This window comes from Mobula hypostoma, chromosome 2 (assembly GCF_963921235.1).
Source record: "Mobula hypostoma chromosome 2, sMobHyp1.1, whole genome shotgun sequence".
In the NCBI taxonomy this organism is placed as follows: Eukaryota; Metazoa; Chordata; class Chondrichthyes; order Myliobatiformes; family Myliobatidae; genus Mobula; species Mobula hypostoma.
The window spans coordinates 78,206,424-78,233,173 of NC_086098.1; positions in this window are offsets into that span (position 1 = coordinate 78,206,424).

Below are 26,750 nucleotides of genomic sequence, written 5' to 3' on the forward strand. Positions count from 1 at the left end.
GATGGTAACAAGGAGGCACACAGGAGCAAGATAGATCAGCTGGTTGAGTGGAGCTACTATTATATTTTATATCTCCAAAACATAAAACTAATTGCAAGAGAAACAAGGCAGCCCAAGCAATGTGTGTATTATTTTTGCTTTTACTTTAGCAAGGCGTGCACATATAATGAGTTGCCTTGATGTACATATAACCCACAATGAATTATTTAAACAAGTGCCAGCAATCTGAGATCAATTCCTGCTGTTGCCTGTAAGGAATTTGTGTGTTCTCCCCATGACCATATGGGTTTCCTCCAGGTGCTCTGGTTTCCTCCCACATTTCAAAGATGTGCATGTTAGTAGGTTAATCAGTAGGGAGGTGTAATTGGAGGGCACCGGCTCATTGATCTGGAGGGCCCTGTTATGATATTGTAACTCTAAATAAATAAAGTTGTCATATGTACATCAAAACATACACTGAAATCTGTTATTTGCATCAAATCTAATTAGCAAAGGTGTGCCAGGCAGCCCACAGATGTTGCCACACTTCCGATGCTGATCTAGCAAGCCCACAGTTCACTAACCTTAGCCAATACATCTTTGGAATGTGGGAGGAAACTAGAGCACCCGGAGAAAAACTATGCAATGACGGGGTAAATGTATAAACTTCTTACAGGCAGCTGTGGGAATTGAACCCTGATTGCAGGTTGCTGGCTAACACTATAAATCAATGCACTAAGCACCATGCTATCATGGTCTGGCAGCTCATTCTAAACACGCATCATTCATTGTGAAGAAGCTGCCCTTGATTTCCCTTTTAAAGTTTTTTTTGCCCCTGATCTTAAACCAATTCACTCTTGTTTTTAGCACTCTTCCCTGGGAAAAAAACAATGTGCTTTCACCCTGCCTGTGTCCCTCATGATCCTGTATACCTCCATCAGGTCACTAACGTGCCAGCGAATAAAATCCTAGTCTACACACAAAATACTCTGCAGATGCTGGGGTCAAAGCAACATGCACAACAAGTCCTAGTCTACACAACCTCTCCGAGTAACTCAGGTCCCCAAGTCCAAACACCATCCTGGTAAATATTTGCTTCACTTTTACTGGTCTAATCACAGCTTTCCTATAACAGGACGACCAAAATTGTACACAATATTCCAAGTGAGGTCTCACTTACAATTATTGTTTAAGCACACAAAGTAAATGTACTTCAATACTTATTGTTAGCATCAAGCCTGCAGTATCGAGATTTTGTAATATTACTGTGGAACAGAACAGCATAACATAAATCACTTGATTTAAGCTCATGCATTTTAGCAGAAACATCGGCTTGTTTATTTTATAGCAGCATGTAAGATGAGTGACTTTAGAAATGTGAAGGGAGTTTTGAGAAGCTGGAATTGTTTTCCTTAAAGCAGGAGAGATTTAGAAGTGGTATTTAAAACAAGAATGATTTTGACTTCACAGAGTGGTCTATTACCTATAGATCAGCAGAGAACTAAAACAGCTCTCAGCCCATTTGATCTACATCAATGTTTATTTTCTCCCTTCTTCCACTATTATCTTCATCTTCTCCCATTAAAATACCCTTTCGTTTCTTGTTCCTTCCTTTTTTTTCCAACTTTCTCTTTTCTTGTTTCTCTTTCCTTGTTTCTTCTGGTTGTGAGTTGTACATACTCTAGTATGGATGACTTCCACTCAGTAAAGTCAAAGTCAAAGAAAATTCATTATCAAAGTACGTACATATCACCAGATACTATCTGAAGTGGCAAAAAGGCAAAAAAAACTGTATAAATGTTAGACAGCAGTCAGGCTTGTTAGCAATGGTCAAAGAACAGCAAAAATAATGACAGAAAGATGGAGCGACTAGAATCAATTCCTCTGCCTCGGAGAAATCAATTTCCATGGCATAAGATTGCAGGTTACCCTGATGGAATAGGAGGTTTTCCTCCAACCTGAGAGTGGCCTTATCATGGCAGCAGAGAAGGCCATGGACTGACATACCTGAATGGGAAAAGGGATTGAAATTAAAATGGTTGGCCAACAGGAAATCTTGCTTTTTGCAAATGGAATAAAGGTCCTCCAAGATCACTATTTTTGCTCTACTTAATTAATCTCATTTTTTAATATATCTTATTTTAGTTTATATTTTTAATCTATTGCTCTGTAATATTGCCGCAAACCCAGAAATTTAATGACATACATCAGTGATATTAACCTTGATTCTGATTCTGAGAATTCTATCCTCCCGAATATTTTAAGGAATTAAAGGACCTTCAGCTTCCATGACTGCCTAGAGGTTCCATTCTTCCACAATACAAAGTTAAAAGAAGGGCTCATTAGCCTGTTTAATTCAGTGGCTTTCAGCTCTGATTAGCAGTGAACGGGAGTCACACTCACAAAGCATTCAGCTGACAATGAGAGCCCATGTGTGGCAGATTTCCAATGAGGGCTGCCAGCCACTAATTTGTACTCAAGGACTGCAGGCAGCCTGAATATGATGGGAAGTAAAGATTTCAGAAAGATTCAAGCCTACTTCAATTTTAATTTTTCAGATTTCTGTCATGGTAATAACAACCTTAGCTCCGATAACCCTTCACCCTTCTCTACAAAGAGTAATTACCATTTTTTGGTCATTATTTTTTCAGTCATTATCCATCTTCCTTGAGGTTTTTCATTTCTTTGATAATGGGAAAACTCAGGCATAGGCTTCAGTTTTCTATAATCCTACTTCAGACCCATAGAAAAAGACGAGATGTATAACTGGTTTTAAACAAATTCTTCTTCTATTCCATCCAACTTTAATTTCCATTGTTGAGGAATGAGCGATTCCTTGAATCCGTAATGAATTATTATATATCTTATTCACATCAGAAGAAAAATCCAACTGGTCTCTCAGTACCATTTCTATCTAGTCGAGTGGTACGATAGCATAGTGGTTAGAGCAATGCTATTACTGTGCCAGCAACCCAGTTCAAATCCCATGACTGTCTGTAAGGAGTTTGTATCTTCTCCCTGTGACTGCATGGGTTTCCTCTGGGAGTTCTGGTTTCTTCCTACACTCCAAAGATGTACGAGTTAGAGTTACTGTTTTACGGACATGCTATGATGGCACTGGAAGCGTACTGACACACGCAATCTGCTCCCAGCACAATCATCACCGATTTGATTTGATACAACCAATGCATTTCATATTAGGTTTCAATGTACATGTAACAAATTACCCTATCAAACTTAATCTTTATTCTGGACCAAGTAAATAATATTATATGTCAAACTGTATAAAACTGTATATGCCAGGTAACTGCAGTCCACTAACAATCTGCATGCCCGGCTTGCTTATGGTCTTGATTCGAATGGGATTGATGGAGTATTCCAATAAAAATTCCTGTAGTGGCATGGCAGTGTGGCTGTATTGCAGCACCCACGACCAGGGATCAATTCCTGCCACTGTCTGTAAGAAGTTTTCATATTCTCTCCGTGACTGTGTGGATTTTCTCTGGGTGCTCCAGTTTCCTCCCACATTCCAAACACATACAGGTTAGTAGGTTAATTTGTCACATGGAGTTTAATTGTGTGCTGAGGACTTGTTGGGCCAGAAGGGCTCATTACTGTGCTGTATCTGTATATTAAAAAAAAACATCCTGTGTGGAGAACCATTATGAAATGTATTTTGCCTGGCCATTTTCTTCTGAATGGCATAATTGCTCTATTTAAAAACTCTTCACTTTTTTTTCACTAATGATGCTTACCTGTTTGACTGTTTTATTGGCAAGGACAATAGGAAAGAGAGCTGAAACTGCATTAATAACTACAATGCATAAAAATGATTCATTGAGTGAGGAGCAACATTGGTATCAACTGCAAACTTTGATGAGTAATCTGACTGAGTATCACTGGGGAAATCACATCCTTTCATGTCTTGGCAGTAGCGTAGAATAATTCTCAGAGGGTAGAGGACCTCAGATGCATGGAAAGACAGCTGATACTTTGAGAAGAAAAGGATAAGAACAGATTTAATAGAAATGTTCAAATCGTGACAGCTCAGCTTTTCACTATAAGAATGATAAATGATGCAGATTCAAAGGGATTGGCAAGAGAAGCACAGGTGACAAGCATATTTTGCAGAGTGAATTGTGATCTGGGATGCATTTCCTCAATGAACAATGAAGAAAGATTCAATAGCATCTGGCACCGTGGGTAAAGACGTTTCTTCACAGCTCCAGAGACCTGCGTTCAATATTGACATTGCATACTGTTTGTGTGGAGTCTGCATCTTCTCCCTGTAACGCTGTGTGTTTCCCATGGGTGCTTCAGTTTCATCGGACATAGAACATTGCAGCACAGTACAAGAAATTCAACCCTTGATGTTGTGCTGACCCTTAAACCTATTCTAAGTTCAGTCTAAACCTTCCCTCTACATTTTGTTTTTTTTCATCCATGTGACTATCTAGTGGACTCTTCAATGACACTAACCTGTCTTTCTCTACCACCACCCCTTGGCCACGCATTCCATGCACTTACTGCACTGTGTTTAAAAACAAACTGCTTCTGGCATCCGCCCCTATACTTTCTTCCCAACACCTTAAAATTATAAACAACAGAAACTTTGCCTGTACTTCTTTTCCATAGATGCTACCTGGCCTGCCGAGTTCCTCCAGCAGATTTTGTGTGTGTTACCTTAAAATTATGCCTCTTTGTATTTGCTGTTTCTGCCTTTGAAAATAGTCTCTGTCCATTCAATCTATGTCTCTTATCATTTTGAGCGGGAACAAGGCAAAACAATAACTATGCAGCATTAAGTGTAAAAGCTACAGAAAAAGTGTAGTGACGGTGAACGATAAAGTGCAAGGTCATAACGAAATAGACTGTGAGGTTGTGTCCATCTTATCATACTAGGGAACTATCCAATAATCTGATAACAGCAGGATAGAAGTTGACCTTGAGCTGAGTGGATCACGTGCAAAATGCCTGATGAATGGTCTCGGCTCAAAATGGCGGCTCTTTTTCCTTCTGCATAGATGCTGCCTGCCCTGCTGAGTTCCTGTAGCATTTTTATATCTTCTGCCCAATGGGAGAGGGGAGAGAGAGAAGATCTGGGATGTGTAGAGTCTTTGATTATGCTGGCTCCTTTAATGATGCAGCAAGAAGTGTAGACAGAGAGATGTGCTGAGCTCCGTCCATAACTCTCTGCAGTTAGGCAGTGAGAAGTGTAGACAGAGATGTGCTGAGCTCTGTCCACAACTCTCTGCAGTTACTCTGCATTAGTTGCCACACCAGTGATAAGGTGCTTTCTGTGGTCCATCGATAAAAATTTGTGATGGTCAAAGGGGCCATGCCAAATTCCCTTCCAACCGCTCCCCGCCCCCCCCTTGTCAGGGCACAGAACATTTGCCAGCTGCCTCCAGCTCACCCTTAGGTTGTATAGGTTGTTGACATAAACAACACTTTTCTCTGTGTTTCAATGTACATGTGATAAATAAATTAATCTGAATCAAGTGGAGGCTCAGGTGAGCTTCTTGTCCGTGGTATCAGCATGGCTGGACCAGGACAGACTATAAGTGAATTTTACTCCTAGGAACCGAAAGCTCCAGATTGATTATGAGGACTGTTGGTTCATACTATGATAATCTAAGACCCTTAAATATTGGCCTTCAGATACAATTACAGATTAGTTTATTGTCATTTACACTAGGGTGCACTGAAGCCCACAGAGTAACCGGTGTACATGTTGATAGTAAATATAACAATAAATACATGATGAGTGCAAAACACAAAATAGAACAAAGATTTAGTGTAACCAGCAAAAAGAAATGCTGACTTATTTATTTATTTAGAGATACAGCAGGGAACGGGCTCTTCTGGGCTAATGAACCATGCCGCCCAGCAACTTCCCCTTTTAACTCTAGCCTAGTCACAAGACAATTTACAGTGACTAAGTAACTTACATACAACAGTATGTCTTTGGACTGTGGTATAAAGTTGGGCAGCTGGAGGAAATCTATATGGTCATGAGAAGGACATATACTTGTCCATACAGAATACACTGGAATTGAACTCTGAACTGCAACATCCTGAGCAGTTATAGAGTTGCGCTAACCGTTATGTTACTGTGGCATACAGAACAAGTAACAATAACAGAACTATAATGGAGGTAGAACTAAGACTCTGATGAGATAACAACAATACAGTACCTGGAAGGGGACGAGAAAGAGATGATTGGTTCACAAGTTGGAAAGCAGCAAGGAAGAAGTTTGTTCCCGAGTCTGGTCATCTGGGCTTTCAACCTCCTCTATTTTGATTCAAGGTTAGTGTTTATTTATCATGCATACATTGAAACATACAGTGAAATGCATTATTTGCACATACAACAAACACACCAATGGTGTGCTGGAAGCAGTCCGCAAATGTCACAACATATTTTCTGACATCAACAACACGGAACACAACAAGCAACAAGACAACTACAGCAAAACAAGACCTCTCTTTCACCTACTTGAATCGTAATTTAATTAGTTCAGCACAACATTGTGGGACAAATGGCCTGATCCTGTGCTGCACTGTTCTGTGTTCAATGTTCTCCCAGGAGCTTGAAGGGAGAAGAGGAAATGACCAGGGTGGCAGGTCACCCTATGGTACTGTCATCCTTCCTGAAGCCACGCAACGTGAAGATAGACTGGAACTCAAACAGTTCCATCATGGGCATTAACCTCCCCAGCATCAAGGACATCTTTAAAAGGTGATGCCTCAAAAAGACAGCATCCATCATTATCGTTTCCCATCACCCAATGCCCTTTTTTCATTGCTACCATCAGTGAGGAGGTACAGGAACCAGAAAACACACACTCAAAGTATCAGGAACAGCTTCTTCTCCCTCCTGCATCAGATTTTTGAACGAATAATGAACCCATGAACATGACCTCAATATTTTTCCTCCATTTTATGAATTTCATATTGTAATTTGTATTTTTAAAAATTATTATTATGTATTGCAATGTGCTTCTGCCAGAAAACAACATATTTCATGACATATATTATGATATTAAAACTGGTTCTGATTCTGATTCCAGATGGAAAGAAGCAACATGCCCGTGATACACTGAGCAGAGTTTACTGCTCTCTGCAGATTCTGTCAGTCTGGAGCAGAACATACACAGAACGTAGAATATAGAACACTACAGCACAACACAGTAACTTTGAGGAAGTTACAGGAAAGTTGATGAAGGCAAGGCAGTGGATGTTGTCTGCATGGACTTTAGCAAGGCCTTTGACAAGGTCCCACATAGGAGGTCAGTCAAGAAGGTTCAGTTGCTGGTCATTCAGGATGAGGTAGTAAATTAGCTTTTTGGGAGAAGCCAGAGAGTGGTAGTTGAGGGTTGCCTCTCTGACTGGAGGCCTGTGACCAGTGGTGTGTTGCAGAGATCAGTTCTGGGTCCGTTGTTGTTTGTCATCTCTGCCATTGATCTGGATGATAGTGTGTTAAACTGGATCAGCAGATGTATGGATGACACCAAGACTGGGGACGTAGTGGACAGTGAGGAAGAATATCAAAGCTTGCAGCAATATCTGGACCAGTTGAAGAAATGGGCTGAAAAATGGCAGATGGAATTTAAAGGAGAGAAGTGTGAGATGTTGCATTTTGGGAGGACCAACCAGGGTGAATGGTAGGACACTGAAGGGTGCAGTAGAGCAAAGGGAACTGAGGATACTGATCCATAATTCCTTGAAAGTCACATCACAGGTAGATAGGGTTGTAATGAAAGCTGTTGGCATATTGGCCTTCATCTATCAATGTGTTGAGTACAGAAGGTGGAATGTTATGTTGAAATTGTATAAGGCATTGGTGAGGCCTAATATGGAGTATTGTGTGCAGTTTTGGTCACCAACCTACAGGAAAGATGTAAATAAGATTGAAAGAGTGCAGAGATAATTTACCAGGATGTTATTGGGACTTGAGGGCCTGAATTATAAGGAAAGGTTGAATAGGTTAGGAGATTTGACAGAGGTATACAAAATTATGAAGGGTATAGACAGAATAAGTGCAAGCAGTCTTTTTCCACTGAGATTGGGTGAGGCTACAAATAGAGGTCATGGTTTAACAGTGAAAGGTGAAATGTTTAATGGGAGCATGAGGAGGAACTTCTTCCATCAAAGGGTAGTGAGAGTGTGGAATGAGCTTCCAGTGCAAGTAGTGAATGCGGGTTCGATTTTAACGTTTAAGAGAAATTTGGATAGCTGCATGGGTGGGAGTGTTACGGAAGGTTAAGTTCTGGGTGCAAGTTGATGAGAGGTTAATGGTTTGGCACACAATAAATGGGCTGAAAGGCCTGTTTCTGTGATTTAGAGCTGTATGGCTCTATAGCACAGGTGCTTCACCCCACAATGTTGTGACAACGTTATAGCCTACTCTAAGATCAACCTACCCCTTCTCTCTCACACAGTCATCCATTTTTCTACCATCCATGTGCCTATCTAGGAGTTTCTTAAATGTCCCTAAAGTAAAACAATTGTCACTTAAGGCTGAGATGCAACCCCTGAGATTGTAGTACATTTGTAGAAAATCAAAAGAATCCTTGTGAAGAAGACCTTTACTACAGACTCTGTGAAGTAGTGTAGAAGATTACAATGATGTTAAGCTGAACTTCAGAAATTAGTTAGAACAAGATTAGACAACTGAAAAAAAATCTAAGCATACAGCCTTGAAGTTAGTTTCCGTAGGTAATTAGCAGGTGGAACCTAATTGTCTGGAAATTGCTTAATTCTGCCAGAGAGCAGTATCTGTATAGCATATAGATGTCCTGAATGCAGCAACTTTCAAGAAGATTAGTCAAATAATATTTAGCGTTGAAACATTCTCCGACATATTCTATCCTCGCCTAAGATATAACAAAGTTAATTGTGACAGTTCTACATGTACATATACTGTTTGTATAGCTCAGAACAGCATATGGTGGCATGGTAACTTAACAGTTACTGCAATGCTTTACAGTGGTTAGCTGTAAGATCAGTTTTCAATTTCCATCGCTGTCTGTAAGGAGTTTGTACATCCACCCTGTGACCATATGGGTCTCCTTTAGGTGCTCCCATTTCATCCCACATACCAAGGCTATATAGGTTAGTGCTAGTCAGTTGTGGGCATGCTATGTTGGTGCCGGAAACTTGGAGATACTTGAAGGCTGCCCAGCACAATCTTTGCTGGTTTGATTTGATGAAACACAATGTATTTCACTGTACGTTTCCATTATGTGACAAATAAAGCTTATCTCCTTAAATCTCATCAACAGATGGCAACCTAATCCTGTACCTCACTTGTTTATAAGTCCTGGCTACCTGTGGGGCAGCTCACCTCTCTTGAAGCCCGAGAGAATGAAGAAATCAGTGGAAGAAAAGGGACTTGAACACATTATTGCCAACTCAGCCAGTCCCATTATTGAGGACAACTTCAAGCGTGATGCCTCAAAAAGGCAGCGTCCACCATTAAGAATGCCCATTACACAGGACGTGCCCTCTCCTTGTGATACTGTCAAGGAGAAGGTAAAGAAGCCTGACGACACGCACTCAGTGTTTTAGAAACAGCTCTTCCCCTGTCATCAGGTTTTGGAATGGACAATGAACCAATCCATGAACACTACCTCACTATATTTTTCGCTGTCTTTTTAAATTTATGAATTTATATTAAATAATTAAATAAGAAGTACAAAAAGCATATATTTCTTTTTTTATTTATTGCACTGCACTGATGCCACAAAACAACAAATGTCATAACATACAGTATACCAGTGACATTAAACCTGATTCCAATTCTGATATTTGATGTCTCCCCTACCGTTTGACCTTTGATTTATGTCAGTGTAGGAAATGACCCATGTCATTGATAAAATGTACCGAGGACTAAACATAGTGTTGTATTTTGCTGACTTGTGCAGCTCCTTTGTTGATTCCAGTATAATTGTAAAATAGTCTCTCGATCTATGAACAATGAACAGCCTGTGGCTATGCCGGCTTCTACAGCTCATTACACCATGACATTTGGCATTTTACTCTTCACGGTTGGTTTCACCAGTATGCACCCTGTCACACCAAAAGCTAAAAGAATGGTGCTGTTGAATATTTCTGTAATACTTCAACCCAAAAGTTACAGGATTTTTAATCTGTTTACTTTAAAATAAAATGAAAATCACCACTGTGAATTGCGCAACACTTACGAAATGCTAGAGGAACTGAATAGCTCAGACAGCATCTGTGAAGGGGGATAAACTGTTGACTTTCTGAGCTGCGACCCTTCTTCAGGACAGGAAAGGAGGGGGAAGAAGCCTGAATAAGAAAGTAGGCAGAGGGGGACAAGTACAAGCTGGCAGGTGATGGGTGAGGTGAGGCATGGGGAAGCTAGGTGGGTGCGGAGAGGAGGTTGAAGTGAGAAGCTGGGTGGGGATAGATGGGAAAGGTAAAGTGCTGGGCAAGAAAGAATCTGATGGGAGAGGAGAGTGAACTATGGGAGAAAGGGAAGGAGAAGCAGCACCAGTGGGAGGAGCAGAGGTAAGAAAGACTGTCTTCGTGGCTGATTTACAATCCCACTGAATCCCATTCTTCTGCCTTCTCCCCCAAATAAAACAAAAAAATGCTGGACTCATTCAGTAGGTAAGGCAGTATCTGTGGAGCGAGAAATAGTTTAAAACTTTAGGTCTATGACCCTTCATCAGAACTGGGAAAGAGAGAAATAGGGTAGTTGAAGTGACAAAATTCTGAACATGGTGATACATGCCTGTCACCTTAGTGTAAGGGGTTTCTTCTTATATGTAGCTGCGTAGTCTAATTAAAATGGCTTCTTTGTTATGTTATAATTGAAAGGGCTTCTTTGTTATGTTAACTGCTGAGAAAGTCCTCCCGCTAGCGGTTGTTTGGATCATGTTACTGATAAGAATGTGTTACGAACCAATTGGGATAGTGTTATGCTTTCTGTGTGTCTGTAAGATATTGTGATGCACGGGTTTTTGGCCAGAAGGCGTGAGAGAGAGAGAGAGACAGAGGATGGACCAGGTGCTGTAAGTCTGCTAATTGGGTCGGACCCCGAGCAGGAGTCCGAGGTCCAGGGTGTTCGGCGAGGAGAAGAGATAGAGACGGACTCGTGTGGAGCGTCTGGTCGACCACCATTGTTGGTCCCAGGTGGCAGGTCGAGGTGGTCGGAGGGGTCACAGGGTGAAGAAGAAGGGTTCTGAGCTCCAACTGTTTGTGCATGAACTTTGATAAATGTGGCACCTTTTATTTTCCTTTTATAGTTTATTCTCTATTAATTATATAGTTCCAGTAATATCTATAAACTGTAAATCATTTATTTGTATCTGGTGTATTGTCTGTTATTTGGGCGGGGTGGGGTACATCACACAGCATCCACACAAACTAATTACCCAGTTTGGCAGGGCCGAGGGCTGTTTCCCTAGACAACAGCGAGCTGAGTGATCCTGAGGCTGGCCAGGGGGGTTACATTAGTTTGTACAGTAGCATTGATGATTGAAAGCAAAATATCGATATGTTGGGAATCTGAAATAAAGCTGCACTAGATTCTTAGATACTTTGATTCTTTCTTAAAACAGCTCCAACAAAGACACATAGAATTCAGAAGAAAGCTTCTTATGTGTACTAGGAAATGACATTAAACAATTTTGAATTTTGAATCATAATTAATGCCTTCAACCATGTGTTACAAGACATTGCTTTTCCTTGGAAATTTAGAATTCATCACAGCCCTGTGAGGAGATGTGGAGGATGGTAAGTCCATAGTTGTTTCTCAAAGCAAGAAAGATAGAATCCAGTCTGTTCATTCAAGCAGAAGTGTGTAATCACATTTCCTACAAAAGCTATTAAATATTTGTGCCATCAGCAGCCACTCAAGAAACCAGCATCTATAATTAAAATTTAAATTATGTAGCCCAGTATATAAATTATCTTTAAGTTACGTAGTGGAATCTATGTTAAGAGTAATCCAGAAGTTTTCTGGAGGAACGCATACAAAATGGCATTAGATTTTTCATTCTGGCTTCTTCCCCCTTTGTCCCCAGGTGTAGCCCATCCTTTCTCTCCCAGTCCTGAGGTGTTTGGAGCTTCTGTTCGTGTTTCGGTAGTTCTGGGTTTTTACAGGATAGGGTCGCTAGTCCCATGCTCAGCTCAGCTCTCCTCCTTCCACATCTAGACTTGGGACCATCCATGGTGGACAACTTGAAAGAGTCACCCAGGACAGAGGACTCTGGTGATCTGGTATCAGCGAGCTATGTCCCAGACAGGATGATGGGTCATAAGTAACTTCTTTCTATTCCTGATGAACGGTCTCGGCCTGAAACGTCATCTGTTTATTCCTCTCCATAGAAGCAGCCTTACCTGCTGAATTCCTTCAGCATTTTGTGCGTGTTGCTTTGGAATACCAGCATCTGCAGAATCTTTTCTGTTAAAGAATTTTCACATGAAATTCAGTAGTAGTTGTTATCTTTTGAGAACATAATGATTTTGATGTATGTTGGATTCTTGAAAGCCTCTCGTGTTAATAGTGGGATACCAGTTATGCGAAGAAAGAAGATGCAATGCTTTGTTAAGCTAAACACAGCAAAGTGGTAACACTTGAATCTGCAATCTGGCATCAAAAAGAATAAACACAGAAACAGCTGAAAGTTACACTGTAACTAGACAGAAATGTCGACTTTATTCCTTTCCATAGATGCTGCCTAGCCTGTAGAGCACTTCCAGCATTTTGTGTGTATTGCTCTGGATTTCCAGCATCGGTGTTTATAATTGCATTGGCCTTGTCAAAGCAAATTGACGTTTTAGGAACAGTTCTTCCCCTCCACCATCAGATTTCTGAGTGACCCACCTCAATATTTTTGCTCTCTTTTTGCATGACTTTTTTATTTTATATATATATTTCTTCTTCTAATTTATAGTATATTTTATGTATTGCTTTGTACTGCTACCGTGAAGCAACAAATTTCATGATATATGATACACTCAGTGGCCGCTTTGTTAGGCACCTCTTCTACCTAATAAGGTGGCCACTGAGTGTATGTTTCTGGTCTTTTGCTGCTGTAGCCCATCCATTTGAAGGTTTAACGTGTTGTGCTTTCAGAGATGCTCACCACCTTTATAATGCGTGCTTAATTAAGCTACTGTCACCTTCCTATCAGCTTGAACCAGTCTTGCCATTCTCCATTGACCTCTCTCATTAACAAGGTATTTTCACCCTCAGAACTGCCACTCACGGGATGCTTTTTGTTTACCTCACCATTTTCTGTAAACTCTAGAGACTTGTGCATAAAAATTCCAGGAGATCAGCCGTTTCTGAGATACTTAAACCACTCCATCTGGCACCAACAATTATTCCACTGCCAAAATCAATTAGATTGCATTTCTTCCCCATTCTGATGTTTGTTCTGAACAACTGTATGTTTTGGCCATGCTTGCATGCTTCTTTTTATCTTTTTAAATCTTTTTATTGAATAAGTATACAAAAAGGTAAGCCATATAAGCACTAATACACTGTTAGAATATAATAAAATTACAGGAGATAGTAATACAAAAAAAATGATACAAACAATGTAAATTAAACATAACATACTAAGGTAACATAATAGTATACTAATATATATATATATATCAATAGAGAAAAAGAAAAAAAAAACCCCAAAAAAAAACCACTGTGCAACTAACTAAAAGCAAAGCAAAGCAATGGGCTAACTTGGAACCAAGCAGAGTTAAAAGAAAACTTAAAATCATGTCCTCGATCCCGACCTCCATTAAAAACAGTAAAAAAAAACAAGAAGGGTATATAAATATGGAGCAAAAAAAAGAGAAAAAAAAATTACATTAAATGAAAATATTGAATAAAAGATCTCCAGGTCTGTTCAAATTTAAGTGAGGAATCATAAAGATTGCTTCTAATTTTCTCCAAATTCAAGCATAATATCATCTGAGAAAACCAAAAAAAGGTAGTTGGAGCATTAAGCTCTTTCCAATGTTGTAAAATACATCTTTTCGCCATTAAAGTAAGAAATGCAATCATTCTACGGGCTGAAGGAGAAAGATTACTGGAAATTTTAGGTAGTCCAAAGATAGCAGTAATAGGGTGAGGAGAGATATCTATATTCAATACCTTGGAGATAATATTAAAAATGTCTCTCCAAAAAGTTTCCAGAGTAGGACAAGACCAAAACATATGAGTTAAAGAGGCTATCTGCCCCGGACATCTATCACAAAAAGGATTAATATGAGAATAAAAGCGAGCTAATTTATCTTTGGACATATGTGCTCTATGAACAACTTTAAATTGAATTAGGGAATGTTTAGCACATATAGAGGAAGTATTGACTAATTGTAAAATCTGCCCCCAGTCATCCACGGAAATGATAGACCCCAATTCCTGTTCGCAATCTACCCTAATTTTATCAAATGGAGCCTTCCTAAGTTTCATAATAATATTATAAATCATAGCCGATGCACCTTTCTGACATGGATTAAGGTTAATTATAGTATCTAAAATGTATGTAGGAGGAAGCATTGGAAAAGAAGAAAGTATAGTACTTAGGAAATTTCTAACTTGTAGATATCTAAAAAAATGTATTCTTGATAAATTATATTTATTAGATAATTGTTCAAAAGACATAAGGGAACCATCTAAAAATAAATCCAAAAACTGTGAAATACCCTTAGTCTTCCAAATTTGAAAAGCACGATCTGTAAAAGAGGGAGGAAAAAATATATTACCTAAAATAGGAATCGCTAGCCCAAATTGGTTAAGATCAAAAAATTTTCTGAATTGAAACCAAATACGTAAGGTATATTTAACTATCGGGTTAGATGCTTTTATGCTTTGAGCTGCTGTCACATGATTGGCTGATTAGATATTTGCATTAACAAGCAGGTGTACCTAATAAAGTGGCCTCTGAGAGTATGTCAGTGAACATAAGCCAGATTCTGATTCTAAAATTAACCCTATGGTTTGGCTTATTTAACTCAGCAAGAATATAAAACATCACCTGGGAATCAAACCCGCCAAGCAACAGCATCAAATACAATCAATTACTGACAAAAATCAGGGTCTCAAGTACACTGAAATAAACTCATTTAATCTAGAAATGTGTCCATATAATGAAATCAGTTGAAGAAAGAGACAATTGATTGATTGCAAGGCTCATGTCTTATGGACCAAGGGCAAATCAATTGGCCAAAGCTGAACCCATTTAAGTGGAATTTGATGTTATTTGGAAGGATTGCAAAGGAAGCTGGAGAAACAGACCTGGCAAAGAGTTCAAGTGGTTGCTGGTCACTACAGCTCAATAACAACTTCAAATGTGCCCAAAGTTATGGGTACAAGTAATGAAACTAGTGTAGCTGCTATCTTGTAGTGTGGACATCCAGGTTCAGTCCTGACCATTGCCTTGGTAAAGCAGTCATCATAATTAAAGACCCCCTGCCACCCTAGACATTCTCTAGAGAGATTTGGGAGATTAGAGAGATTATCTTTATTTGTCCCATTGTTGCAGTAAGTGTTCATTTTACCTGTTCATCGAAAACTGCACCCCCATGCTAGCGAGGGATTGGCCTGCTTAAGGAGCATTGCAGCCCCTCCCAATAGCTGCCACTTAGCTGACGATGTCACGGTGCCTGTAGAGTTTAAATCTAGCACGCAGAAACCATGCAGTCTATTTTTGCTCTCTGGGTCACTATGAGCGGTGCCATGGAAACAGTAAACAGTCGAAGTGTGATGTAGCAAAGAGAACCCTCACACTTTCGATTAGTATTTGCTACTTTTTGCAAGCTAAATGCTTAGTGTTTGTCTTGTCCTGTGAATAAATGGTTAACTTACCTACCGGTCATGAGTTCCTTCTGTCCCCACTCTGAACATATGAACTTGATTTCACACAACACACATGTACATCAAAACATGGAGTGAAATGTGTTGCTTACAGTGCTGGGATGTTCTGGGGACCGTGCGCAAGTGACACCATGCTTCTGGCACCAATATAGCATGCACACCTGCATGTCTTTGTAATGTGAGAGGCAACTGGAACATCCAAGAAAAACACTTGCAGTCACAAGGAGAACACACAAACTCCTTACAGAAAGCAGCGGGAATTGAACCCTGATCGCTGGCACTATAAAGTGTTGTGCTAACCACTGCACTACCATGCTGTTGTGTTCCCTCTTCTCCCTTCTCCACTCGGGCAGAAGATACAAAAGCCTGAAAGTACATATCACCAAGCTCCCAGTACAGCTTCTATCCTGCTGCTATAAGACTGTTGAAAAGTCCACGAGTAAAACAAGTTGGACTCTTCAGCTCACAATCTCCTTCATTATAACCTTCCACCTTTTTGTCTGCTACAATGCACATTCTCTGTAACTGCAACACTTTATTCCGTACAAGCATCCGAAAAAACAGTGGAGAAACTCATCTGGTCAGGCAGCATCAACGGAGGGAAGTGAATTTTCATTTCTCTCTGTGGATACTGTCTGGTCTGCACAGCTGCCTTAGCATTTTGTGCATGTTGCTCAAGAATTCCAGAATCTGAAGAATCTCTTGTGTCTCTGACTTATTGCTGGTCCCTTTAGTGTATTTAATATTTCAGGAATATCATAGTAATATTATAAATATTATGCTTAAGCATTTTTTGTTTGTTTACAGAATTTATTATGTGTTGCATGTAAGGTGTGCGTGAATGGTATACATCATAACGCCACCATATTTGTGAGTGGCTCACTAAAAAGGAAGAAACTAAGTAGACTATTATCCTATCTCCTGTGCTTTTCTTTCGATTAGTTTCTGGAGTTACAAAACATAACAGTACTTTGCACCAGCTTGATGTACTGATGAAATAATATGATCAGTATGGATAGCCACAACACAAAGTACCTGTGGCAATAATAAGCTAATGTACCAAATTACCAAATTTGTCTCTGGTGCTGCCAGTGTAGAGTTTGCACATTCTCCCTGTGACAATGTGCTGAAGTTTCCTTCAACATGTGGGTTGGTCTATGTTGCCTTTAGTTAATCATTAAAGTTCAAAGTTCAAAATAATATTATTATCAAAGTACATATACGTCCGAATTTGCAACCCTGACAGTCACTTTTTTTGTGGACATTTACAGTGTGAAGTAAGTGGTGAAATCTGGGGGTGTTGATGAAATGTCACTAAAGACCCATTGCAAGTTGCTACAGATGTAGTGTGGAGAACATTCTGACCAGATATTCACCATCTGTGATGGATGCTGCAATACACAGGATCAGAAAAAGCTGCAGTGGGTTGTACACTCAGCCAGCTCCATCAGAGGCACAACATTCCTCACCATCGAAGATGTCTTCAAGGATGGTGACTCATGAAGGTAAAATCTAGTATGAAGGGCCATTACCATCCAGGAAACACCCACTGCTCATTACTCTCCATCAGGAGAAGGCACAGGACCCGAGACTCACACTTAGTGTTTCAAGCTCAGCTTCTTTTCTTCCACCATCAAAAACCTGAACTGTTCATGAGCCCATGATAATCTAAACTCATCTCTCCTCTGCTTCACTTTGCGCTGTTTATTTTTTAATATATTTCTGTTGTAATGTATAGCAAGTTTTAAGTATTGCACTGTACTGTTGGTGCAAAACAAGTTTTTCAACATATGTCAGTGATAATAAACCTAATTCTGATTCTAATACTGCCATGGAAACACCAAAGCCCTTGAACAGAAAAGCCTGCAAAAAGTAGTGGATACAGCCCAGTCATCACGGGTAAAGCGCTCCCCATCATTGGTCACATCTATAAGGAGCACTCCCGTAAGAATGAAGCATCCATCATTAAGGACCTCCCGCCATCCAGGGCTATGTTATCTTCTTGCTGTTACTATCGAGAAGGAGGTACAGGAGCTTGAGGTCTCACCCCACAGAGAGGATATTTCACTCACCCCAACAATGCCTATAACCTATGGACTCACTTTCAAGGACTTTTCATCACAAGTTCTTAATACATATTGCTTATTTATTTATTATTATTATTTTGTTTTTTATTTTCTTTCTGTATTTGCAGCTTCTTGTCTTTTGTACATTGGTTGTTAATCTATCTTGTTTTATGTTGTGTTTCATTGAATCTATTATGTTTCTGTGATGATAGCATATCTTCTTCACTGACAATCTACCATCTACAAATACCATCTATAAATTTGCTGACGATACAACCATTGTTGGTAGAGTCTCAAGTGGTGACAAGGGGCGTACAGGAGTGAGATATGCCAACTAGTGGAGTGGTGCCGCAGCAACAACCTGGCACTCAACGTCAGTAAGATGAAAGAGCTGATTGTGGATTTCAGGAAGGGTAAGACGAAGGAGGGATCAGAAGTGGAGAGAGTGAGCAGCTTCAAGTTCCTGGGAGTCAAGATCTCTAAGGATCTAATCTGGTCCCAACACGTTGATGTAGTCATAATGAAGGCAAGACAGCGGGTGTACTTTGTTAGGAGTTTGAAGTGATTTGGCATGTCAACAAATACACTCAAAAACTTCTATAGTTGTACCGTGGAGAGCATTCTGACAGGCTGCATCACTGTCTGGTATGGAGTTGCTACTGCACAGGACCAAAAGAGGCTGCAGAAAGTTGTAAATCTAGTCAACTCCATCTTGGGCACTAGCCTATAAAGTACCCAGGACATCTTTAGGGAGCGGTATCTCAAAGGCAGCATCCATTATCAAAGACCTCCAGCACCCAGAGCATGCCCTTTTCTCACTGTTACCATTAGGTAGGAGATACAGAAGCCTGAAGGCACACATCAGCAATTCAGGAACAGCTTCTTCCCCTCTGCCATCTGATTCCTGAATGGACTTTAAAGCTTTGGGCACTACCTCACTTTTTTAATATACAGTATTTCTGTTTTTGCACATTTTTTAATAATCTATTCAATATATGTAATTGATTTACTTGATTATTTATTATTATGTTTTATTTTATTTATTATTTTTTCTTTCTCTGTGCTAGATTTTGTATTGCATTGAGCTGCTGCTGTTAAGTTAACAAATTTCACATCACATGCTGGTGATAATAAACCTGATTCTGATTCTTTGTGTTTCTGTGAATGCCTGCAAGACAATGAATCTCAGGGTAGTATATGGTGTCATATCTGTATATAGATATTACATTTACTATGACTTCGAACTTTTCTGTATAGATGGCATGCAAAAAAAGCTTTTTTTTCCCACTGTACCTCAGTACAGTGAAAAACCAGTTTTCCATTTACCAAATTTCTCTTTGGTGCTGTCAGTGTGGAGTTTGGCCATTCTCCTTCTGACAATGTGCTCTGTTTTCCTCCAATATCCCAAAGGTGTCTGGGTTGGTCTAAATTGCCCCTATTTGACTATTAAAGTTTAAAGTTCACAATAATTTTTTTTATCAATGTGCATATATATTGTCCTTGATTTGACTCAGATTAAATTAGGGGATTGCTGGGCAGCATGGCTCCAAGAGCCAGAGAAGACACTCCATCTCAATAAAAAAGTAAATAAATAATATTTTCTGGATATTTATTTATTATGATGATTTTATTTCTTTTTGTATTTGCATAGTTTGTTGTATTTTGCCCACTGGTTATCTGTATGTCTTGCGTGCAGTCTTCATTGAATCAATTGCATTTCTTTGTATTTGCTGTGTATCAAACTCTGTGATTTCTGTATTGGATGCTGACGTACGGAAAGCAGTTGGCGCAGACAGGGAACCTGGCTGAATACTGAAGACCTGTGCTGATCAACTAGCTGGAGTGTTCACTGATATCCATAACCTTTCACTTTGGCAGTCTGAACTACCCACCTGTTTGAAGCAGGTTTCAATTATACCAGTGCCCAAGAAGTAACCTGCCTCAATATCTGTGTCCAGTTGCACTTCATCCACCGTGATGAATTGCTTTGAAGGGTCGGTGATAAAACACATCAAGTCCTACCTTAGGAGTGAATTGGATCTGCTCTAATTCACCTGCCTTCACAACAGGTCAACAGCAAAAGGCATTTAATTGGTTCTTCCCTCAATCCAAAACATCTGGTCAGTAAAGATGCCCGTATACATCAGGATGTTCTTCACTGACGTCGGCTTGACCCCTCAAAATTAGTCGGTAAGCTGCAAGACCTTGGTCTCAATACCTCTTTGTGCAATTGGACTCTCGATTTCATTTACAGACCCCAGCAACAAGACATTGTCTACAATCACCATCAGCACAGGTGTACTGTCAGGCTTTGTGCTTAGGCCCCTGCTCTACTCACTCAAAACTTGTGGTGGTGACCCTAATAACAACTCCAATGCCATACACAAGTTTGCTGATGACACCACTGTCACTGGCTGAATCAAAGGAGGTGACGAATCAGCATATAGGAGGGAGATTGAAACTCAGTTGAGTGGTGCCACAGCAACAACCTCTCAATGTCAATGAAACCAAGTAACTGATTATTGACTACAGAGGAAGAAATCAAAGGTTCTTGAGCCAGTTCTCATCAGGAGATCAGAAGTGGAGAGGGTCAGAAACTTTAAGTTCCTCAGCATTATCATTTCAGAGGATTTCTCCTGGGTCCAGCACATGAGTGCCATTACAATAAAAAAAGTACAGCAGTGCCTCTACTTTCTTACGAGTTTGAAAAGATTTGGCATGCCATATGAAACTTTGGCAAACTTCTACAGATGTGTGGTGGAAATATATATCAACTGGTTGCATCACAGCCTGGTATGAAAGCCCTAGTTCCCATGAACAGAAAAGCCTACAAAAATTAGTAGATATAGCCTAGTCCATCACAGGTGAAGCCCTCCCCACCATTGAGCACATCTATGTGGAGTGCTATCGCAGCAGAGCAGCATTCATCATTAAGGACCCCCACCAGTCAGACCAGGCTCTATACTCGCTGCTGCCATCAGGAAGAAAGCACAGAAGCCTCAGGATCCACACCACCAGGTTCAGGAACAGTTAAAACCCCAACCCCCAACCATCAGGCTATTGAACAGAGGGGATAACTTCACTCAGCCTCACTCACACCAACACTAAACTGTTCTCACAACCAGTGGATTCACTTTCAAGGGCTCTTCATTTCATGTTCTCGATATTTATTGCTCATTAATTTATTATTATTATTATTTCTTTTTGTTTTGCACATTGGTTGTATTTTTCATTGTATGAGGTTTTTCATTGATTCCATTGTGTTTCTTTGTATTTACTGTGAATATCCACAAGAAAATAAATATCAGGGTAGGAAGAATGTAAAGGATGGGTGTATGGAGAGGGTAGCACCTCTGATTGAGGGACTTGTCATGTCCATTCTGGGGCCACTCACTCACCTTTGGTCTACACCAGACACTAAGCTCGCATGTGTGGCTCTTATAGCTGTTTGCATGGGACAGCAGCCACATCCCAGAACACTGCTTTGACAGGCAGGCTTAAGCAGATGAGGGTAGCTAATGAACTTCATTCCAGTGAGTTAGACATGTGCTTGCCAAAGAATGTAAAGTCAGCTCCAGTGGAGTGGATGAATGAGGTTAACAATGCTTCATTGAGTGAGGAGGACATCACAAAGCACAAGAAGTCATGGTTATCTTCTACTACCAAAGCAGAACCCAGTTTGTGATGACTATTCATACACTGGACCCAGACTTCCAAGGCTGAAAGAATGGAACTGCCACAGTGCAGTGGCGTTTCCACTTCTAAGCTATTCCATACAGCTCTCCTGTCATTGTTAAATACAATGGACAACCATCGTATGGTGTTCTATAACTCTAAGTGGTTAAGGACATAGCTTCAATTTGAGTCAAATACAACATCATGATTTTTAATTTCTTCAGTGCTTTGCACTATTCAAATCGATTCCACGCAGATTATGCAAATTTCTGGTCCAAAACTAAGCAAATCCCTGGGTCTGCATACTCGATTAGATCTGAAAGCAGCTTAAACAAGATGCTGAATGTTAGCATTGCATTACTTAATTCTTAAAATTCAAGATGACCACTCTGCTATTTACTATTGACATGGGTATATCTTGCTAGTGTTCATCTGAGTAATTACACAATCAGGAAAAGATTTCTCATACCAACAGTGAAGAGATTGTGACAGCTCAAACAGAAAAGGATAATTGCTTTCATTTTCTTCCTTAAACTCTCTCTACTTCAGAGAAGCGAGCTTTCGAAAACCATGTATGAGAGCTTCTGTAAGGGCATACCCCCTTCCCACTGTTTAATCTATAATGTAGAACATTAAAAATCCACAGTGTTCAAACAAGTGGAAAAAGCACAAAGAGCTAGCAAAGATGAGAAAGAAAACTTTCACATTCAGCATAAAGAGAAATCTTTTTATAAAAGAAATATCTTTAAATAGTTCCTTTTTGAGTAGCAGTGTCTTCTCCCTACTGACTGAAATGAGGTGTCCAGTCCTGATGTTGTATTTGACTTCAATTGAACTTCAAAGTTCAAAGTAAATTTATTATCAAAGTAGGAATACCATACACAAATCAAGTCTAAGCTTATTGTCATCTGACTGAACATATATACAACCAAAGAAAACAACGTGTCTCCAGACCACGATGCGTCCACAAAACATACATCACACACAGCACATAAAACAAGATATTACCATAAATATGTTAATAAAATATAATTTCAAATGCAGGTTGTGCACTGTAAAGGTAAACAGAAAACAGTAAAGAGCCAGCTGTCCTAGTGACAAGACCTCAGTGGTAGCAGGGTATTCACTACAGCCTGACGGAAGAAGCTGTGACCCAGACTGGTGGTCTTACTCCGGATGCTCTTGTACCTCATTCCTGATGGTGGTGGGTCAAAGAGATTGGGGGATGGGTGGTAGGGATCTTCAGCAAAGCTTTGGGCCCTTTGTCTGCAATGCTCCTGGTAAATATAACAAATAGTGGGGAAGGAGATCACAGTGATCCTCTCAGCAGTTGTTACTGTTCTCTGTAAGGTCTTGTGGTCTGATTCCTTGCTGTTTCCATACCAGACAAAGATGCAGCCAGACAGGATACTCTCAATGGTGTTCCTGTAGAGGTTGTTAGAATGGGGTTGGGGAGCCTTGCACTCCTCAAAAAGTGTAGACACTGTTGTGCCTTCTTGACTAGTGAGGAAGTAGCAAGTGCTGAAGTTGAGTTTAGATCATCCGTTACGTACATACCAAGGAATTTTATACAATGGAGAGTGATCAACTTGCACCTTCCTGATGAGGCCAACCACAGCAGTATCATCAGTGAATTTAATGTTATGGTCTGAGCTGGATCTGGTGGTGCAGTCATGAGCCAACCGTGTGTTGAGCACACGGCCCTGGGACAGCAGAGCTCAGCATGATGGACCTTGAGATGTTGCTGCCAACTCTGACTGACTGGGGATATTCCATCAAGAAGTCCAAGATCCAATTACAGAGAGCAGTGTTGAGTCCTACCGAGGACAGTTTACCCACTAGCGTCTGAGGGATGAACATATACCATACAGTATACAATCTTGAGATTCATTTTCCTGCAGGCACCCAAAGGAAAACAAAGATGAACAATAGAATCCATGAGGAACCAAAGACCGACAAACATCCAATGTGCAAAAGAAGACAAATAATACGGAGGATACTGAAGACGAGTTGCAAAGTCCCTAAGAGTCCATAATTACCGAGTCAGTTTGGCACTGAAGCAAGTAAAGCCGGTCCAGGAGCCCAGTAGCTTCAGAGCACAATTGTTTGAGAGCCTGGCAGCGTGGACCCAAGACTCCCATAACTCCTGCCACTGGTATTCGCAAGAGAGGGGGATGGGTCAAACACAGGGAGACTGACATTCTCAGATGGGAGATCTTGGTTGGTCCGGAGCAATGGAGCTGAACACCAGTTCATTTTCTGCTCTCATGTCTCGATGCTTTAATCTTGCTTGAAGTCCGCCCCAGCGCTCTTGCTTCTGGTGATAGCCCACTTATCTGCTTCCAGGTGCCTTACCTGCATTCACCTACTCTTCAAGTAATTCAAAAAGGCATTCAATATGGATGCCTTTCTTGGTCAGGACAATCCAGTCCCGATGAATGATCTCAGCCCAAAACTTCAACTCTTTATTTCTCTCCATAGATGCTTCCTGGCCTGCTGGGTTCTTCCAGCATTTTATGTGTGTTACAAAGAATATAAGAGCAGGGAGGCACTGGCACAACCTCAAAGTGTTGGTTATTGTCACAGTACTGTGTGCATTTCCAGTCATTCCTCGATAGGAAAGATGTGATTGCACTGGTGAGGGTGCGGTGAAGATATCATTATCAGGTGCCATGCCCATTTTGAGCTTTGACTGCCATGGCCCACACACTCCTGTTTCGGGTCAAATGGATCAATTCATTGGTATTCATTTCCAGTTCTCTGACTGCTGTCTCCATCATCATTTGTCTTTATCTTCCTCTTGCTTTCTTCCCTTCAATCTTTCCAGTAATTACCGTGCATTTTAACCCCTTTCCTAATCACATGTCCAATGAAGTTACTTTGCCTTTTCATGATCTCATACATTATTCCTCTTTCTGTTTGTCCTGTTCATGACATCCTTGTTAGATATTCATTTTGTCCATGATATTCTTTGCATTCTCCTCAAAAACCACATCTCTGCTGCTTCAATTCATTTCCTCATGTTACTAGATATTGTCCAACATTCTGAGCCATATACACAACTGGATAAACATAACATTTCAGTACTCTGAGGCGGGTTGTTATGCCTAGTTTAGTATTGGACAGTATACTCTTCATTCTCGTAAAGGTGTCTTTTGCCATCCCTATTCTTCTTTTAATGTCTATGTTGCACCTGCCATCTGATGTCACCCAGCTTTCTAAGTAGCAAAAGTTCTGTACTTGTTTCAGTTAGTCCTGACAAAGGGTCTTGGCCCAAAACGTCAACTGTATCTCTTCCTATATTTGCTGCCTGGCCTGTTGCATTCACCAGCTCTTTTTGTGTACGTTGATTCTGTACTTGTTTTATGTCTTCCCTGTTCATTCTCAGCCTGTAGATAGGATTCTCCTTTTTGGATATCACCGTACATTCTGACTTTTTGCAGTTGATAGATGGACCTATATTTGCACTTTCTTCAACAACTATATCAATTAAGTTTTGTAGTTCTTCCTCTGTACTTGCAATTAACAATGTCATCTGCATATTAATTAATTATTGATATTTTCACTGCCAGCTTTGCTTCCCAAGATGCCTCTTATTTTTTGTAATAGTGTTTCACTGTACACGTTAAATAAATCAGGGGAGAAAACACATCCTTATCTAACGCCTCTCTTGATTTTCGTAAACTGACTCACTTCTCCAGCTGTTCTTACAGCGGCAGTTTGTTCCTAGTACAGATTTCTGATTAGGTGATAACACGAGAAATCAAATTGACTTTATTACTATAAACCAAAGATTTAGAAACTCAGTGACTCAATGCAGCTGTGTACATACATCTACTGATGCCTCTGGACACATCTCCAGTGATGTTCCTGGAATCATCGGGTGTTTCGGGTCTTTCAACATCAAGCACCCTCCTCCAGGTGACCCAGCCAGGGCTGATCAGATCCCAGCTTGTGTCCAGATGGCTAGCTACTTATGACTCCATGGCTCCCCTCTTTTGAGCCACAGCCATCTTGAGGCCCTCTCTGCCGCATTGGTGGTACTGTGGATGGCTCTCCTCTTCCTCTCTCCCTCGATGCCCAAATTGCTGAAGGCTCTAGCTAAGGAACGGGCTGCGAATCCCTTACAACCTCCACTGGGAGACACCTCGCTCTCCGTCCAGCCTGTGGTAACTTCTACCTTGAAAAAGGCACACTCGACAAACTTCATGCCAAAGAAACAACTTTAACTTGAACATCAAAACCGATATGTATATAGAGAGACTTTCACAACCCGTATGACATGGCAGGTACACTATATACAAAGCACACCGGAAATAAAAAGAATGGAAGTAAAACCCCCCATTATCCTAATTAGTATTAACTTACTTTTAATAATGCTCACATTGCAACACTTCCCCCCCTTTAAAATCCAACATTCCCCAAATGTAAAAAACTAGGAAACAAAATCAGTAGTGTTATTAACTTGGGTATCCCTGAAAACTTATACACGTATCTGAGCAACAGTTTATCAATACAAAACATCTGGAAAACATGACAGTTCAACATTCAATCTAACAACAAAAAGAACTGTCCCATCAAAGATTTAATCTGTCTGGAGGTTCATGAGTGTGCTGTGATCTGCGCATTACCGCGCCCCCCCCCCCCGTGACCCCGCAGACATCGCTGGTGAGGGTGTTTTGGGTGGGTCTGGTGTTGGGGGCATGAGAGGGGTCTGTGTGTCTGCGTGAAAATGTCCATCCTCTTCAGGGGACCCCGACCCCTCTGCCAGCATCTCACCCTCTGGCAAAGTCACTGGTGGACCTGCTTCCACCGTAGTCTGTCTCACTTTTGCCTTCATGTCCAGGTGCAGCAGGTCCAATCTTGACTTGGGCCTACGCCCCATCAACATCTCTGCTGGAGTACAGGCAGTCGTAGTCTGTGGCATGAGGCAGTATTTAAACAGGAAACGTGAAAGCCGAATGCTATGAGAGTCCCCTGTCATCCGCTTCAGACCTCCCTTCACTGTCTGAACAGCCCGCTCAGCCAAACCATTTGAGGCTGGGTGGAAAGGGGCTGTCCGAATGTGATGAATGCCATTCTGCTGCATGAACTCACTGAACAGCTCACTGGTGAACGTCGGGCCATTATCAGTGACCAGAGTGTCAGGCAACCCGTGGACTGCAAACACT